Here is a 20653-nt window from a genome sequence, read left to right as displayed (position 1 = left end):
TAGCGAAGAGGTACTGACAAAAAAAGACTGTCACAGCATAAATTATTTTGGTCTAATTGAAGAAAAAAAACCCCACAAGCTTAGGATCTTTAATTGTCACTCAAGTCAAGATCTGAGAAACAAAGTTTTCATGATGGACTGAAAAGTACTTTCTGTTCCTTGAGGTAGCAGGTCATAATGTCTGGGATGGCAGAGAATCAAACAAAAAGAAATTAGTTGTGTGACTTGCTGAACTTAATGACAGATGAATTTGGAAGATGCCAGTTTCTCACGTGATGGTACAGACACTGATTGGGAAAGAATGGAATCCTGAAATTTGGAAATGTCAATCATCTTTCTGAATACAGATGGGATTGACTGACTTATGTGGCGAAATCCTGATCTGTCTTGCCAGTGGGAGCAGTTCGTCCTGATGCTTTCAAAGATGTCTGCCCTCTTACACATCACAACTGTTGTGGCTAGGGTCAAGTCCCACATTGGATGGGCATCTGTATGAGTGGAAAGGAAATGGCCTGCACACTGAAAGGTTTTCAAGATCCTGCCAACATATGTAAGCAGGAAACCAAGGAACAGGTTGTTGTGGGCTAAGGAGTTGGTTAGCACTCGCTAAGCTGAGCACTACAGGCAATGGGGTTGGGGCTGAAAGCACCTGGTCTAATGGAATTCAGCTGTATCCAATATTGAGCGTGGGCTAAAGCGTAAACAAGAACTAGGTGAGAGGTCAAGAGTGGAGGCAATAAAAGCAGGCCTTGAGAGAGGCCAGGAAGAAGACATTTTCCACCATCTCTGGTCTCCGTGTCGGTGTCTCATCCCCAGATCCTTCGCCGTGCCCACGTTACTGACTCAGCTGACCGCAACAAATGGCGCCCAACGTGGGGCGCAGCACGAAGGACATCTGAGGGACCCCTGGATCTATGATAGTAAGTTTAGAATTTAGGATTTCATCCCCAGACCCTCTCCCTGTGCTAGGGCACGAGGGATAATCTGAGGGAGGTTTAACTCTGGAGGGGCATAATTAATCTCATCCCCAGACCTTCTCCCCGTTCTGGGGCACGAGGGACAATCTGAGGGACCCCGGTAATCCAGAGGCAAGTTTAGGATTTAACTCTAGAGGGGCATAATTCATTTCATCCCCAGACCTTCTCCCCATTCTGGGGCACGAGGGACAATCTGAGGGACCCCAGAAATCTAGAGGCAGGTTTAGAAATTTTTTACAGGGGCATACGTAAAATTTATCATGGGGCAAGAACTCGCTAAAGTGCAGGTAATTAAAGGAGTCAGAGATCTGCTCCAGTCACAAGGCACCGACAGTAAGCTTAAGGCCTCGCAGAGTTTTTTTGAAACTGTCTGCGATGTATTCCCATGGTTGGCTCTCATTGTAGTCACCTTCCTTCTCTGGCGCTTGGCAAAAAGTGCTTTGCCATCCCCACAAGCAGTGGGGCAACCCCGCCGGAAAAAATGGTCCATTAGAAGGAGGGGAGAGCTGCAAACCAGGGTAAAAATGAAGAAGGAACCCCAAACCAGACAAGGTCAGGAGAGAGTGCGCAAAGAAGATTCGCAGTTCTTTTCTGAGGAGGGTGAAGAGGAAAAGGATGGAAAAAACGAAAATGGTCCCAGGTGGATTCCTGAGAGGCTTGTCTGGCAAGCTCCTGCTGCTGAGTCTTGTGAAAGTTCGGGTACTGGCCAAGATGATGGCATTTCAATCAGAAGATCGACGGGACAAGCAAAAAACGCCTCTGAAGTGAATGACACCGAGTTCCAGTGCACCGACAGCATGCTGGAATGGCAGTTGCGATTCTGCTGTTATCCTGCAGCTGCCCTGAATCCTACCTGTGACTGTTGGGACTGATTGCCCTGAATCCCACCAGCTCCTGTTGGGACTGACGGAGAGACCTTTGTTAGCCTGATAAAGAATAAAAGAGACTTTGGCATAACGGCGACCATCGTAGCAGTACATCAGCAGCCTCTGCCACCAGCTACCATGGTGACAGTGAACAAGGTTGCAGAACAGACTGCCAGAGTTGCGGACAACAGGACTTTACTGATGAACATGAGCGGGTGGGCATGCTTGCATTGTAACTGCGGGATGATTTGTTGTCAGAGGAACAGCAGATGCTGTGAGATTTGGCTTAGACCTCTTGTACCCCATTGTATGCCTTTTTGTGTGTATCACCTATGCAAGTGCAAAATGTTTCTCAAGCCCTGGTACTGCTGTCTGCTCGTTGCTACTGAGCTAAAGATACTCCTATGGTCAGGGCCTCTTGTTTCCCATCATATGCTTTATGTATGTTTCACCTGTGTAGTGCTATGTTTCCCCAAGCCCAGGAACTGCTGTCTGCTCATTGCTACCGAGGTAAAGACACTCCCAGCCATGGAACAGGGTTACCAGCCTCCCCAAGTATGATTTGTGCATCTGTAGCAGGCAACGCGTTGAATGGCAGCCAGTGATGGTTAAGATGGACTGGGTACTGACCAACCTAAGACAGGGGCTCTATCATGCTATGGAGATTCCCGATGACGGGTAAGGCTGATAACCTGCGAGTCCACAACCTAAATCAGGCACATTCAAGTCTGCTTTAAAACAAAAACAGGGGGACCTGTTGTGGGCTAAGGAGTTGGTTAGCACTCGCTAAGCTGAGCACTACAGGCAATGGGGTTGGGGCTGAAAGCACCTGGTCTAATGGAACTCAGCTGTATCCAATATTGAGAGTGGGCTAAAGCGTAAACAAGAACTAGGTGAGAGGTCAAGAGTGGAGGCAATAAAAGCAGGCCTTGAGAGAGGCCAGGAAGAAGACATTTTCCACCATCTCTGGTCTCCGTGTTGGTGTCTCATCCCCAGATCCTTCGCCGTGCCCACGTTACTGACTCAGCTGACCGCAACAACAGGTGTGGGAGTGGATTCTAAGGATATTAGTACCACAAAAGTAGAATCTAACTCTTTATGTTCCTAGAGAGGGATGCCTTTCCCGGAGTCCAGAGTTAACAAGTTACCTTGAGCAACCAAATATGGTTCAAGCTGTTTATGTGGTTAATTAAAGGTTGAACTCAGTGAAGGGCTGGTGTTTGATATGTGAGAATCTTCCTGGCATGAAGTGGAGGGGGAAATTCACAGGCTTAGGGACTCAGGAATGTTGGAAGGGATTTGTATTTAGGCTTAGACTCTATACCTCAGGTAGACCTTGAGAAAACTCAGAAGATGTGAAGTGTGTCAGTGAGCTCTCTTTGTTGAGTGGGCTTCACCTTGGAGGACGCCTCTCCACGCCTCTGACTCAGTGAGGGTGATGGGACCCCATGGGAAGCACCTTATTAGAAGGCACATAATTTCCTTTTTGGATATAAAGATGGAAGACCACAAGCAAAATCAATCCATGTCTCCCAAGTAGGTGGCGGGAGCTCCTTGCTTGGGTTGTCACCATTGCCTCCTAATGTCTGACACATGGGCGGCTCAGTTAGCCCACTCTAAGCTTTACAATGTTATTAATATGGTTAAGTATGTCTTACATCTAATATTTAATTGGCAAAAATGAAAATAAGATAGCAGATAAAATGTTGAATGTATTAAGACTGAACAAATGCTTCTGAGCTTTGTGTACGGGTGAAAACCCCTATTTGCTGGACATTTTGAAGAAAAGTTAACAGCAACAGGCAGGATTTGCCACAAATTTGTCTTTCATCTAGTACATAGGAGTTAAAGCTTTCATGTTTTAATGCCATCATCAAAAATCTGAGATATTCCCAAGCTGGTTTCATCTATGGCGTATGAAGATAACTAAATGAGAGTTGATTCCTACCTTCGAAGAATTCATGATCAAAATTTGTGTCTGTGTGAATTTATGTGTAACAGGTACAGAAACAAGTAATTATGATATAACCTAATAACTAATAGGATAGACAGGTAAGTAAACATTGTGCTGGTTATGCAACAGATCAAATCTTGAATCTTGGTTCTGTGCTGCTTATAAAGATAACGTCTAATCAAGTGTTGTGGTACAGTAGACTAAGCCACTGCTTGGAATGCTCACATCCCATAATAGAGCGTTGTTTCAAATCCCAGGTACTCTGCCTTTCCTGCTAACATCCTTGAGAGGCTGTGGATGATGGCTCAAGTACATGGATTCCTGCCAGCCAAGTGGAGACCCACATGGCAGTCCTGGCTCTTGTCTTCAGCCTGGCCTAGTTCTGCCTGGTTGTTATGGGAATTTGAAGAAGTGAACCAGTGAGTAGCATCTCCCTCTGTGTCAGTCTGCCTCTCAACTAAAATAATCAAATCCTGAAAGCGATTAAATCAAAAGAAGCGAATCAGTGAAAAATACATTTAGGAAGAGCATTGAAAGGTATCAGTGGGGATAGTCATCCCATGTGCTGTAGCATGTTGGACGTCCTACACGTGTGAGTTTCATTTCTCTGTTTCCCTGGGACGTACACTTATGTTTGCCTTCCAGGCTGTGAGTTTCCCTCATTTTCCCAATGATTCTAAGGATAAGAAGCCAGAAAACTGCGACAGCTCTAGCCATTTGAATTTTAACACTTAGGAGATGGACTGGCCAGCTAGGATCTGCCGTCTTCACCGCCAGGCAGGTCACCAGAGTGTCTGTCCGTCATGGCCCCTGTGGGTGCCTCTGTTCCAGTCAGCCAGTCTCAGAGGACAGAGCTGTCACCTGCTGCACCTTGGGAGGCAGCTTAATCAGCCCTTATTAATTAGTCACTAATAGGTACATTGTACCAACAACTGTTTTTGTTAAGTGACGGCAGCACTAATTGAAGGGGCCTAACCAGCCCCTCCCTAATTACAAAGAAACGCTGCTCTCTACCTTCTGTAGGTGATCCTGTGTAGATAAACGGCCACTGAGGGAAGAGGCGAGGCTGGGACAGGCATAGAAGAGCAGGGCCTAATTTATTTTTAACCTGCTTTTAAAGAGTTGTTTAATTAATATGAGCTCAGCACATTTGAAAGCTTGAACAGGTGCAAATACACACTCCTCACCAGCTGTGTAATTGAATGCAGCGGAACAAGCGAGGGCTGAGCTTACAGCAGTCAGCGATCACCTGCTTGCTTCCTACTTGGGGCTGTAATGGGACCTATTCGGTTCAGGTTCCCCGAATCTATCTGCAAGGCTATGTTGTGCTGGGATAAAGTTTTGTGTAACTGTTGGGAAGGGTTTCATCTCCACTCACCATATATCAGAAATGCGGCTGTTCTCTTTTGTGGGGTTATTTTTATAGCCTTCCTAAAAATCCTGCAGTCATGTGGATGTTGTGTCTAGTTGTGAGTCGATAGGTTTCTTGGCTCAGATTCAGAGTTTTTGGAGTCTTTCAGGGTAGCTGTCTAGTCCAGCAATTGACAAACAGCAGTTTGGAGCCAATCCAGTATGTCGTTGTTGTTCTGTTGCTTGCATGTCACAATGACAGGGTGAATCATATCAGAGATCATATCATGCATCGAGCTGGAATTATTGCCTACCTGACTCTATACCGAGTCTGCTGACCCTTCAGATCAAGGGTCTAATCCATACTGTGATTTTTTTTGAAGATTTTTTTATTATTATTGGAAAGCCGGATATACAGAGAGGAGGAGAGACAGAGAGGAAGATCTTCTGTCCGATGATTCACTCCCCAAGTGAGTTGCAACGGCCGGTGCGTGCTGATCCGATGCTGGGAACCAGGAACCTCTTCCGGGTCTCCCACATGAGTGCAGGGTCCCAAAGCTTTGGGCCGTCCTCGACTGCTTTCCCAGGCCACAAGCAGGGAGCTGGATGGGAAGTGGAGCTGCCGGGATCAGAACCGGCGCCCATATGGGATACCAGTGCATACATGGCGAGGACTTCAGCAACTGCGCAGGGCACAGAAATTTAAAGACTAATTGGTTTATTTGAAAGAGTTACAGGACTGGTGGGGTAGGGAGAGGTGCGTGCGTGTGCACACTCACACACACACACACACACACACACACACAAAGACACACACAGATTTCCACTTCCAATTCACTACAGAAACCTTAACATCCAAGGCTGGGACAGGAGCCATTAGCCAGGAGCTTCATCCAGGTCTCCTATACAGATGGAAGGGAACCAAGCACTTAAGTCATCTACTTCTGTTTTTTTCCAGGACATTATCAGAGAGCTGGATCAGAAGTGGAGCATCTGGGACATGAATTGGGACTATATGGACTGCCAGCACGGCATATAGTCATCTGCTATGACACAAAGCTGGCCTCTCAGAAATGTTAAAATGGAAAACAACATTGCAACTTAAAGATAAATGCATGAAGGTAATTGTCAAGTGGGTGGAAAATAGCCAATCTTAGGGTAATGATTTTTAAGGGATGGTTAGCCTTTCCTCAAATCAAATCACAAACATATGTGGAGTCACTGCCGTGGATAATATGCTGGCTTGGTATTTCCTCCAAGTCATCCCTGACTATTCCACCCCGGGAGAGCCTCCGATCCTCCAAAGCTACAGAAACTATGAGTGGAGATTTCATCACAGCCGTCCTTTTATTAATCACCATTGTTCCTACTGAAGTCGTGGTTGTTCCTCCACAACTAAATTGTGAGTCTTCAGTATAGACTCCAGTGCTTCATTTTTTTTATATATATATGTAATATATAATGTATATAATTATCTAAAACATAATTATATATCATATACCATACACTATATATAATTATATAATACATATAATATACAAAATATGTAATTATATAATACATATAATATACAAAATATGTAATTATATAATACACATAATATCTAATATACAATATATATTATATTATATAATATATCACATCCTATTCTATAACATTCATCATATATTATACATTATATGTATTACATATTATATATTATACATATAATATATAATATGTATTATACCATATATTAAACATAACAATCAACATATAATATATAATATATAACATATAATATATAATTTATAATATAATAAAATGTATAACATAATTTATAAAACATAATACATAAAACATACATCATCTATAATATATTATGTAATACATATAACATACATAATATGTGTGATATATTATATCACATGTCATATATTATATCACATATAATATATTACATATAATCTATATAATGCATTGTCGGGGTCTCCTGTCCTGCAGAAGAAATCACCCGACACTCCAGCCTCTGTTTCAAGAGGCACTTTATTAAAAACAGGAACCGCCACCACAACCGACACACATTCGGCCGAACCAAGAAGGCAAAGGGCCAACAAAAAAGGGTAGCTGAATGAAAAGGAAAAAAGAGAGCAAGCGAGCTCTCTCTTGCCCCAAGCGGGCTGCTTATAAATCCTTTTTCCTGCGGGCCCACTGGGTGCTACCTGATTGGCCAGGCCCTGGAGAGGAGGCAGATCTGCCTCACCTGCGACCTCCTGGCCTTGAGCCAGCCGTCATCTAGAGGTCCCTCATATGCGTGGGGTCGACCGCTCCCCACAATGCATCATATATTATATGTAGCATATTCAATATTATTGATATAATATATATTATATATGATATATTGTCTATTCTCATATATTACCTATATTATATATTATATATAACACTACACATCATACATTACAATATATTATATATTATCATTATTATATATCATATGTTATATCATATCATATGTAATACACATCATATATTATATATAATACATGATATATATTATATTACATTACTACTAAACTATATACTATATATTCTATTATTTCTAATTGATCATATCATATATTACATATTACATATTATGTATTACAAAATATTTAATGTTATATAATATATAACATATTAAAATAATATATTTATATAATATACATAATACATCTGATATAATATATAATATACATATATAATATAAAATATGATATGTAATATACAATATATAACATATAACATATAATATAAAATGTATGAAATAAAACATGTGTAATATGTAATATATAACATATAAATATAATGCATACTATGATTTAAAATATATAATATATGAAATATTATACATGTAATAAAGAAGATATAATACATATGCATACAACATATAATATATGTAAAATATATTCGATATAATATAGGACATATAATATATAATATATAAATATGTTATATGTAATACATACATTATATTATAGAATATATAACAATGTACAATATGTAGCATATAATATAGTACATGACATATGATATGTGAAATAGAGTACATGAAATATTTGTTACATATAATATAATACATATAACATACAACATATACAATATATAATATATAATACATAATATATAACATAATACATAATCTATAATATATGTATATGTAATATATAGCATAGACAATAAATAACATATAACATGATATATTTGACATGTAATATGTCATAATATATGACATAATAAATGCAACATGTAATATGTCATATAATATATGACACATAATATATGCAATATGTAATATGTAGCATGTACAATAAATAATTTATGACATAAACTATGTGATATATAATATGACATATGATATATGACATGTAACATATATAGTATGTAATATATAGCAGATACAATAGCTAACATATAGCATCTGACATATAACAGGTGACATATAACATATGTCACACGTTATATATAATATGCCATATAACATATGTAATATGTGATATACAATATGCCATACGATATATGACATATAACATGCAATATGTAGCATATAAAATAAATAACACATAACATATGATATATAATATGTGATATATAATGTGACATGTGATATAAGACATGTAATATATGTAATGTGTGACATATAATATGTGACATATAATATAATATATAATATAATAGATGAAATATAATATATGTAATATGTGATATGCCACACACAGTGAATAACATATAGCACATGATATATAACACGTGATATAGATTATGCCATATAATATATGACATACAATATATGTAACATATGATATGTAGCATGTATAATAAATAGCATATAACATGGTATGTAATATGTGATGTATGATATGACATATAATATATGCCATATGATATGTAATATGTAATATATAGCATATAAAATAAATAATACGTAGCATATGACATCTAATATGTGATATGCAATATGACACATAATCTATGACATGTAATATGCGTAATATGTAATAAATAGCACATACAATGAATAACATAGCATATGACATAATATGTGATATATAATATGCCATATGATATGTTACATATCACATATGAAATATGTGATATATAACATGCCATATAATATGTGACATATAACACATGTAATATGTAATATATAGTACGTACAATAAATAACATATAGCATATGACATATGTGATATATAGTATGCCATATAATATGTGACATATAACATATGTAAAATGTGACGTATAGTATGTAATATATAATATATGCTATATGGAATATAATATATGTAATATGTGATAAACCACACACAATGAAATATAGCACATGATATATAATATTTGATATATAATATGCCATATGATATATGACATATAATACACGTAACATGTGATATGTAGCATGTACAATAAATAACACATGAAATATGATATGTAATATGTGGTATATGATGACATATAATATATGACATAAGATATGTAATATGCGATATATAGCATATACAATAAATAATATCTAACATACGACACATAATATGACATATATTATGACATATAATGTATATATAATGTATAATATATAATACATAATATATAATATACAATATATAATATATAATATGCGATACATGATATATGAAATATAATATATATCATATATAGTATATGTAGTATATAGCATATACAATAAGTAACATATAACATATGTAAATGTGATATGTGATATGTAATATGGCATATGATATATAATGCATAATATGATATATGAAATATATACAAGATGTAATATATAGTGTATAATAGATAATACATATAAGATATATGGCATATAGTATATAATATATAATATGTAATATAATATATAATATATGGAATATAATATATGTAAATGTGATATATTATGTATAATATATAACATATGTAAGATATAATTTATATAATATAATATAATTATATATTAATATATAGTCTCCAAGAATGCCTTTAGACAGGTGGATAAGAGGGGTTAACAGATTGAAGAAATGTGTGGCAAAGTGTGTTGAAATAGAGAAAATTGATAATGTTGAGGATGCCGGCTAGAATGAGTCAAAAGCTCTGGGAGAAGCAATGGGCTGAAGTTGTAGCAAGAAGTTGCCGGGCAAGGTGAACGGGCAGGGTTAGCCTAGGAAAAAGCTTCCAGGGATTTGTTTCTGTAAGAAAACCTGAAAGGAACAAAAAAGGAAAGAAGAGGAGTGAATGGCAAAACCAAACCTCCTCTCATGGCTTGAAGTTGTTTCCCTCTCACTACCTCCTCACCTTCTCCGCACACCAGAGAGCTAATCTCCGGGTGAAACCCATTCCTGCTTCTTTGTAGCCAAAAGCTACCTCTAGGCTACCTCTCCTTAACTCCTCTCTTACCTTTATTGCTACTTGCTTTTCTCAGTGATCCAAGACTTTCAGGAGGAAAGTGTTTCTTAACTGTCTTTCTTTAGACAAACTTGGTCCTGGAAGGAGAAAGCACTGCCAGTGAATGTTTGCAACTTTGTAAGTGTGTCCAGGTTGTTCGCTGTTATATCTCTTAGGATAACTTATATTGCTGGGGAAGCTGGGGCATAGATCTTCAGTTTAATGGATGGACTTCAGGGTAATGACCATTTGTTCCTCTTGAGGTTTCAATTATATGGACTTGTGATTTGCTGTTTCTAGTGAGTCCTGTTATCATCAAGTTGGCTAGTAAAGACTCCTCAATACACCCTAGACTTCTCCAGTGTAATCTTGCTTGCATCCTGCAACACTGGTTAACTTCTGAAGTGGCTGCAATGGCCAGAGCGGAGCTGATCAGCTCAGTCAGGAGTCAGGAACTTCTCCTGGGTCTCCCACATGGTTGCAGGATCCCAAGGCCATCCTCTACTACTTTCCCAGGCCACAAATAGGGAGCCTAATGGGAAGTAGAGCAGCTAGGACACAAACCTACGCTTATATGGAATACTGGCACATGCAAGGCGAGGACTTTAGCCACTAGGCACCTGGGCCCAATATGGATTTAAAAAAAAATATAAACTTAATTTCATTTTCCCTGAACTTTTTGAAGCACTTTTGTCAGCTTCCGCTTTGGAATACTGAAAGAAAATTTAGCAAGATATATATTTAAATATGTTTAATTACATAGATAATGTCTATTCACAGGTAAATAGTGGAAGTTGGTAATAAAATGAAGAAAATAAAGATTATATACCATCTTATGTGCCATGACGAAAAGGAAAATCCCTGAAAAGGATATAGTCCTAAGATTTACTCCAATCAATGGCCTAGCACTTCATTCCTAGACCAGCTTATTTTGTGCAGTCGCCTTCTTGTGTGGGAAATGTGGTTTGTTTGATTTTTCTTTCCTAATGAGCAATTGGACTAAAGGATCAGGTTTAATTATAATGAGGGTTCCTTTCTGTTTGTACATCACTGCAGACCTAATTGTAGGCTGGCATCCCACTGTGGCCCGAGTGGTCATTAGCTTGCTGATAACGTAGTGTTCTTGTCAACAAGGCCTCATTAGCCATTGTGTTTGCATTGAAATGGGAGGAAGGGGTTGAACTTGTGATGGAGAATGAGCTGGTCCAGGGTGCCCAGGGAAACCTTCCTTGTGCGCTTCGTGGCCAGCACCAAGGCCATGCAGCTCAGAGAAGAGACGCTTTCTAGGGAAAACCTGGATCTAGGCGGCACTGTCTGCCGTGGGATTGTCTGGGGGAATCGCTGACGTCAGGGTTTGCAGTCTGAAATTTCAGTCTCAGCCCTGCGTTTGGGGAACTGTGTGGCTTGGGCTGATCAATTCTCTTTACATTCCTTGCTGCACCGACTTGAGAATGAGAAGGTCCTTGGTGCGTTGGTGAGATAACATTTTGCCAATAAAAACAATTTGCATGTTGCCTGTGTACTTTTCTTATTTTTCAGTTTTTTTTTTAAATCTTCTTAGGTTATGCACTAGAGGGCAGTGGTACATTAGTATTATAAAGTACGAATGTGCTTGGTATTGCACTCAGCTCAAAGTTACTGATGTTGGATTAAGGAGCCCGTTACAGTCCGCATTCAAAACCAAGGAAGTGGCTCTATAGTATCCCCAGCGTATATTCATCCTACCCTTTTCCTTTTTGAGTGTATCTAGTAATGGCAATCCTGCTATCTCACAAGACAGCATAGTGTCTTATTCATTTGCTTAGTAGAAAATTCTTTTTCTGCAATTAAAGAAAAATAGGTATCCTATAACTTTCTTGAAGCTGTCCCTACAGAAAACTCTGTTGTTGTTTCTTGTGAAGATACTCCAGAGACTTTATGAAACCATATTGCCAAATAATTATTCTTAACTACATATTGGTGGTTTGTATATCAATACTCAAGATTTATTATTGACTATGTTAAGTAGTTTTTCTACCAGGCACCTTATTTGCATTATTTTATTTAATCTCCACCATAATAAGTGCTGAGGGATTTTCACCTTTATTTATCATTATTTTGCCAAGGCTCGGACGTAAAGCATAGAACTAGTAAGCAATAAGGGTGGGTTTGAATCCGTGTCTTCCTCATTAAACTCCCTCTGTTGTCCTGAACACAAGAGCTCCTTTTGTAAGATGTAAGACCCAGAGAAGGTAGGCAGCTCGCTCAAGATCACACAGGAGGACCTGGGGCTGAGATCACTGAAGGACAGTCAGTGTTTCTTGATGCTGTAGGATAGTGCTGTCAATATCAATGCCTTTGGCTTCCTAAGTACAGGTTCCCAGTTTCATTCATTGTGATCTGATGGGCTCCTTGCTATCCTGTTCTTGGTACTGTGTAATCTGTCAAGCCCTTTCTAAACGATTAAACTCAGGCTTTAAACCAGTACTCTGAACACGACAGAGGCACTAAGTCTGTACTTTGCCATTTACACTTACTTTTCCATTAACATTGAGTGAGGTTGCAATAACATTTCAATGTTCTGTTGGGTTATTTTAAATACAATGTCAACAATATCCCTTGTTCTGTAAAATTTTTGACATATAAAAATAACACAACGTGCCTCTAATGTTTCGTATTGATAAGAAACAGGCCCCTTTAGTCTGACCAGAAATTCTGAATGTTTGAGAGGAAATGTTCACACATCCAAGGAGTATGAATGTCTGAGCGTTGCTCTTGCTTCCCTTTCTAAAATGCTGTGTGGGGTGGGCACCTCATTTTTTTTCTTTCTTTCTTCCTTTTTTTTTTTAAGATTTATTTGTTTTTATTGGAAAGGTAGATGTACAGAGAGGAGCAGAGTCAGAGAGGAAGATTATCCATCCGAAGGTTCACTCCCCAAGTGACCACAATGGCCGGTGTTGCGCCAATCTGAAGCCAGGAGCCAGGAACTTCTTTCTGGGTCTCCCACACAGGTGCAGGGTCCCAAGACTTTGGGGCATCCTCTACTGCTTTCCCAGGCCACAAGCAGGCAGCTGGATGGGAAGTGGAACTGCCGGGATTAGAACCGGTGCCCATATGGGAACCCGGCACGTTCAAGACGAGGACCTTAACCGCTATGCTACCGTGCTGGACCTGGGCACCTCTTTTCTCACTGCCCTTTACATTTGGCCATAGAATGGCCCTGCCATCTTTTAAAGGAGGGCTATGCAGAGCCTGGGAGGGGAGCCAGCCCTCCTCTGACTGACAGTGGAGGAAGCAATGCTTTCTTTTGCAGGGCTGGGCCTCTTGATTTCTGTCGCAAAGGATGGACAATGGTGGGGGATGAGCCGTGAGACAACAGTATCTGTGAGCAGACCTCCTCTGGATCCTGCTGCCCAATCGCTCAATCTTCTGCATTTCCTTTAATCTGGGAGCTGATTAAGGATTAAGGATTAGTGTATCATTCCCAAAACAGACATGCATATATGTGTGTATACACATGCCTATGTGTGCAATTTGCCAATCAATCAGTTTCTGGTCATGGGAACTGAAGAAGTCTTTACTCTTATATTAATCTTTGGAATATTTAACTTTCCTTGAAATAACCTTATGAGGAAGTTCTACTGTTTCATGGTATAAAAGAATATCTAATCTGTCAGAGTTGATTGATTTAATTCAATGTCTATTGTAGAAGCACTGTTTTCAGAATATTTCCATTATTACGTTTTTTACAGTTGATCTTAGCCAAAAAGCCAAGAAGCAATATTGTTAATTTTTAAAAAAATGTTTGCCATATCTAATACAATGGATGTTTCTGAAAAAGAATTTATAAGTTGACTTCATCAGGATGACTTATAAATCAGTGAAAATCGATATTGATATCTAATGCTGAATTTTTTTACATCATCAGAGCATTTTATTTATTTATTTACATTTTATTATTATTATTATCATTTGATGATACAGTTCCATATTCTCTTATCTCCTCCCTAATACCCTCCCCACACCTAGTTCCTCTGTATCATTACTAACATATAGTTCTTCATACACAGTCATATGTCCATCATTGCGGGCATGGACAATGGCAGAGAGTCCAGAATCCTATTGTCAAGAAATATAAACAGTTTCATTGTAAGTCCATCTTTGTCTGGAAGTAGAAATGCATACTACACTGCATCCTCACATCTGGATGTTAGTCTCCATTTCAGAGCTACTGTACATCCCCTTAAATGAAAAGTCATAATACAAAATCACAATAGGAAGAAAAATAGAAATTTACAATGCCATGAAGTTAAACGATATGTTACTAGATATGACAGTCTCCATTACACAACTACTGTACATCCCCTTAAATGAAAAGTCATGATACAAAATCAACAATAAAAAGAAAAATAGAAATTTACAATTGCTGAAGTTAAATGACATGTTACTAGATATGACAGTCTCCATTACACAGCTACTATACATCCCCTTAAATGAAAAGCCACAAAACAAAATCAACATCCGGGAGAAAAAGGAAATTAACAACACCATGAAGTTAAATAACATGCTATTGAATGACTAATGTGTAGCTGAAGAAATGAAAATCAAGAACCTTCTTGAAGAAAATGATGCCACTGCGTGATCTAGGAGTCACTGAATGAATTAATCAGAAGAAAGTGTTTTGAAGAGATGAAAACAACAGAAAACAACAAAACCCATGTGATATAGTTTCTGCTGATCTTTGTTGGTGAAGTGTGTCTCCTCCAGACAACAAACAGATGGGTTTTGTTTTTTAATCCAGTCTGCTAATCTGTGCCATTTGATTGAGCTTAAGCCATTTACATTCCGAGTTTAATATGTCTGGGTGGTACTTTGGTCCTGTCATTTTAAGAATAGGTTGTTCATTGGTTTAGTCTTCTGTTGTCATTTTACTGGAATGTTCTTCCCATTTGCCTTTGGTTTTGGTAGGTGGTATTCCTCTTCTCTGTTAAGAGAACATCTTAAAGTATCATTTGTAGGGCAGGTTTGGAAAAGGCAAATTCTTTTAACTTTTCTTTACTGTGGAAGAATTTTATTTCCTTTTCAAAGACAAAAGAAAGTTTTGTTGGATATGTTATCCTAGGCTGACAATTGTTTTCTTTTAGAATCTGCAATATGTCACTCCATTCTCTTCTTGCCTGTAGAGTTTCCTGTGAGAGATCAGGTGTGATTTTAATTGGCATTCCTTTATATGTCAGTTGATTTTTTTCACGTGCACATTTAAGGATCTTTTCCTTATGTTCAATTGAAGAGAGCTTGATGATCATGTGTCGTGGTGAAGATCGCTTTTGATCAAGCCTGTTGGGAGTTCTGTGCCCCTTCTGGATCTTGTTTCCCAATTCTTTCTCCAGATGAGGGAAATTTTCCTTTATTATTTTATTAAATACATTTGCAAACTCAGCTTCTCTTTCTGCACCTTCTGGGACTCCCATAACTCTTATATTTGGCCTCTTCATAGTGTCTTTCAATTCTTGAATACTTTTTTTGGCCTAATCCAGCTCTGCTTCCAGCTTTTTGTTTGCATCCCCTTGGTGACAGGAAATATCTTCCAATTCTGAGATTCTTTCTTTTGCTTGCTTCATTCTACTTTGGAGACTCTCCATTGTACTTTTAATTTGCTCTACTGTGTTCTGAATTTCTGATATGCCAGGCTTGATTTGCTTTATTGCTTCCTTAAATTCTTTGAGCTCTTGCATGAGCTTCTCATTGTTGATCAGAATCTTTAAAATGAGTCTTATGGATTCTGTGTGCCCCATTTTCTCGATGCCTTCCTCAGTTAACTCTAAGGTTGGCATAGGGTTTTTCTTCTTTGCAGGAGAGTTTTTGGTAATATTCATTGTGCCTTTGTTTCTTCTTTTGCTCTTGGTCATTGTACTTCTGGTTAGCAGAGTCTTCTCCTTGGGGCAGGTTTCTAAGCTGTGTTACCCACAGGTCTACAATGTGATTTTACTTGTTGCAGTTGGTACACAACTTTTTGCTTGCAGCCACTTGTGCCACTTCCTCCAGTGAGTTCCAGGTCTGGGTTCTTATATCAGATTTCCACCATGGTCTCCACAGCCCCAGCTCCTGGCTCACCACTCTCCACCTCCTGTGATACCGTGCTGAGGCTGCACTGTTGTCTCTGCAACCTTTCTCGCACTTCCGGTTGTTGCAGGTCCCAGGATTAGAGAGACACCAGGTGTCCTATATAATTAGGTTGTTGGTGGCACTGATCTTTTCAGAACCTGTTGGTTATTAGGTCTGATGGCCACATGGACTTATTTTGACTGGTACAATGCCACAGTCAGCATTATTTTTCTGCGGGACCAGTGCAATCCACTGATGTCAGCAAGTTCTCACGAGCTCAGCACATGCGCAGTTCACTGTTGTCCCCTGTAGTCATAAAGCTTTTGCCACAGTGTACAAAATAGCACCTGATGTACCACCACTACAGTTCTTGATCTGCTGGCCATCAGATCCGAGGGCTACCCAGACCTGCCCTGGTTGGAACCCGTAGAATGCTGTGTTGATGCAGTCCACTGAGTCAGAAATGAGTTCACTCCCAGCTCAGCGTATGCTCAGTCCTTTCCCTTGCCTTTGCCTCCTGACGCAAAATGGCGTCCAATTCAGCTCTAGGGGGCTGATCGGGCTGTGAAATCCACCCTGTTGTTGCACTGCCCGTCTGAGATCTGCTGTTCTCTCTCTGCTCCTGGTCAAATCAATCGGACCAGCAGGATGGACAGGTCTTTGTCTGGGTTCACCTCCCGAGCTCCCAGTGAAAGTCCCTTCCCACCTGGTTGCTGGTGGAGTTCAGATCGCCAGTTAGCTGAATTCTGCTGGAGTATCAGTCACTGCAACCAACACCACACCATTGTATCTGCTACTTTCCTGTGTCTGTCAGTCTCCAGGTACCCCTCTGCTATTGTTTTGTCCTTTCCTATTTTCTGAAATATGTCCTCTCTCCTTCATCCTGATTAAATGTTTTTCCATCCTTTTAAACGTGTCCTTACCCTATTCCGCCATCTTGATTCTCTGCTGAATTTTATAAAGTGGTAAACATCTATTTGCTTTAAAATATTTTCATTAGGTGGATTTTTCAAAAAGGATTTTATGTTGATAGTGAAATTCCAACTCATATCTAAAAACTATTAACATTTAATCATATATGGTGTTTTGTTCTGCAGGCATAATATAGGCATGAATTCTCACAGCAACAGGACTTATTTTAGAAAAATGTATTGGGACCTAGTGGCTAAAGTCCTTGCCTTGAAAGCCCCGGGATCCCATATGGGTGCCTTCTTGGTTTGGCTGATTGTGTGTCGGTTGTGGTGGTGGTTCCTGTTTTTAATAAAATGCCTCTTGAAACAGAGGCTGGAGTGTCGGGTGATTTCTTCTGCAGGACGGGAGACCCCGACAACTGGTGCCGTGACTCAGATCCAATTCAGCTGGTAAGTTCCAAAAAAGTTAAGCAACTGAGTGAACAGCTCAGAAAGCCACAAAAGCGGGAACATGCAAGGTTCGTGGGTTAGGAGACAACAAGGCAAAGGGCCAACGAAAAGGAAAAAGAGAGCAAGCAAGCTCTCTCTTGCCCCAAGCGGGCTGCTTATAAATCCTTTTTCCTGTGAGTCCACTGGGTGCTACCTGATTGGCCAGGCCCTGGAGAGGAGGCAGATCTGCCTCACCTACAACCTCCAGGGCAGGCCCTGGAGAGGAGGCAAACCTGCCTCACCTGCGACCTCCTGCCTCTTCCTGCTGCCTCCTGGCCTTGAGCCAGCCGTCATCTAGAGGTCCCTCATATGCGTGGGGTCGACCGCCCCCCACATGATTATTTTACCTCGATTAGTCTGAATCCCTGGTCACCGTGTGATGAAAATGATTGTAGATTTCACTTCCTTGTTCATGGACAAGGAAACTTGAGTATGCATAGAATCTATCTAAGAACTTGCTAAAAATTCAGATTTCTGGACCTGGTTACAGAATTCCTCATTTAGCGAGGATGGGTTGTGATCTGAGAATGTATATTTTTAAAAGATTGCTTATGTATTTGTTTATTTAAAAGCAGATTTAGGAGTGCAGGGTGGGGGGAAAAGGGGGAAGAGAGTGTGAGAAAGATCTTCCATTCACTGGCTCACTTCCCAAATGGCTACAACAGCCATGACTGAAGTCAGGATCCTGGAAGTTCTTCTGGATCTTCCCCATGGGTGGTAGGTCCACGTGCTTGATCCCTCTACCAGTGCTTTCCAAGCTGTTGTGCATTATGACAATTTCAGGTGCCTGGTGATTACACTCTGAGAATTGCCTCTCTAACCTCTTCTTTGTATGCTGCTCTCAGCAGGGAGCACTTGCTAGGGATGCATCTTTTCTCAAAAGTCTATCGGTCTGGGTTATGTATTTTAAAATATTTGTGTTATTTATTTGAAATAGGAGAGTGTGAGTGAGAGTGTGAGTGAGTGTGTGAGTGTGCGTGTTAATGTGAGAGTGAGAGTGTGAGAGTGTGTGTGAGTATGAGAGAGTGTGAGTGTGTGAGAGTGTGTGTGAGAGTGAGTGAGAGTCAGTGAGAGTGAGAGTGAGTGTGAGAATGAGTGTGAAATTGAGTGAGTGTGAGTATGAGAGTGAGTGTGAGTGTGAGTGTGAGTGTGAGTGTGAGTATGAGTGTGAGTATGAGTGAGTGTGAGTGTGAGTGCGACTGTGAGTGTATGAGTGTGAGTGTGAGTATGAGTGTGAGTGCGACTGTGTGAGTATGTGTGAGTATTAGTGAGTGCGAGTGCGAGTGTGAGTGTGAGTGTGAGTATGAGTGTGAGTGCGAGTGCGAGTGCGAGTATGAGTATGATTGTGAGTGTGAGGGTGAGTGTGAGAGAGAGTGTGAGAGTATGAGTGTGTGTCAGTGAGTGAGAGCGTGAGTTTGAGTTTGAGTTTGAGAGTGAGTGAGTGTGACTGTGAGTGTATGAATGTGAGTATGAGTGAGTGTGAGTGTGAGTGCGACTGTGAGTGTGAGTGTATGAGTGAGTATGAGTGAGTGTGAGTGTGAGTGCGACTGTGAGTGTATGAGTGTGAGTGTGAGTATGAGTGTGAGTGCGACTGTGAGTGTGAGTATGAGTGTGAGTATTAGTGAGTGCGAGTGCGAGCGTGAGTGTGAGTGTGAGTATGAGTGTGAGTGCGAGTGCGAGTGTGAGTATGAGTATGATTGTGAGTGTGAGGGTGAGTGTGAGAGTGAGAGTGTGAGAGTATGAGTGTGTGTCAGTGAGTGAGTGAGAGCGTGAGTGTGAGTTTGAGTTTGAGAGTGTGAGTGTGACTGTGAGTGTATGAATGTATGAGTGAGTGTGAGTGTGAGTGTGAGTGCGACTGTGAGTGTGAGTTTGAAAGTGAGTGTGAGTGTGAGTGTGAGTATTAGTGTGAGTGTGAGTGCGACTGTGAGCGTGAGTGTGAGTGTGAATATGAGTGTATTAGTGAGTGTGAGTGCAAGTGTGAGTTCGAGTGAGTTCGAGTGTGAGTGTGAGTGTGAGTGTATGAGTGAGTGTGAGTGTGAGTGAGAGCATGAGTGTGAGTGTGAGTTTGAGAGTGAGAGTGTGATTATGAGTATGAGTGTGTGTGTGAGTGTGAGTGTGAGTGTGAGTGTATGTGAGTGTGAGAGTGAGTGAGTGTGAGTGTGAGTGTGAGTGCGTGAGTGTGAGAATGAGTGTGTGTATGAATGTGAGTGTATGAGTGTGAGTATGAGTGAGGGTGACTGTGAGAGTGAGTGTGAGTATTAGTGTGAGTGTGAGTATGAGCGTGAGGGTGAGGGTGAGTGTGAGTATGAGTATGAGTGTGACTGTGAGGGTGAGTGTGAGTGTGAGTATGAGTATGAGTGTGACTGTAAGAGTGAGTGTGAGTGTGTGAGTGTTAGTATGAGTGTGAGTGTATGAGTGTGAGTGCGTGAGTGTGAGCATGAGTGTGAGCATGAGTGTGTATGTGAGTGTGTTAGTATGAGTGTGTGAGTTTGTGAGTTTATGAGCGTGAGTGTGTCAGTGAGTGTGAGTGAGAGCATGAGTGTGAGTGTGAGTGAGAGCATGAGTGTGAGTGTGAGTTTGAGAGTGAGTGTGAGTGTGAGTGTATGAGTGAGTGTGAGTGCG

Source organism: Ochotona princeps, chromosome 1 (genome assembly GCF_030435755.1).
Source record: "Ochotona princeps isolate mOchPri1 chromosome 1, mOchPri1.hap1, whole genome shotgun sequence".
NCBI classification, from domain to species: Eukaryota; Metazoa; Chordata; class Mammalia; order Lagomorpha; family Ochotonidae; genus Ochotona; species Ochotona princeps.
This window is presented reverse-complemented; position numbering follows the sequence as displayed.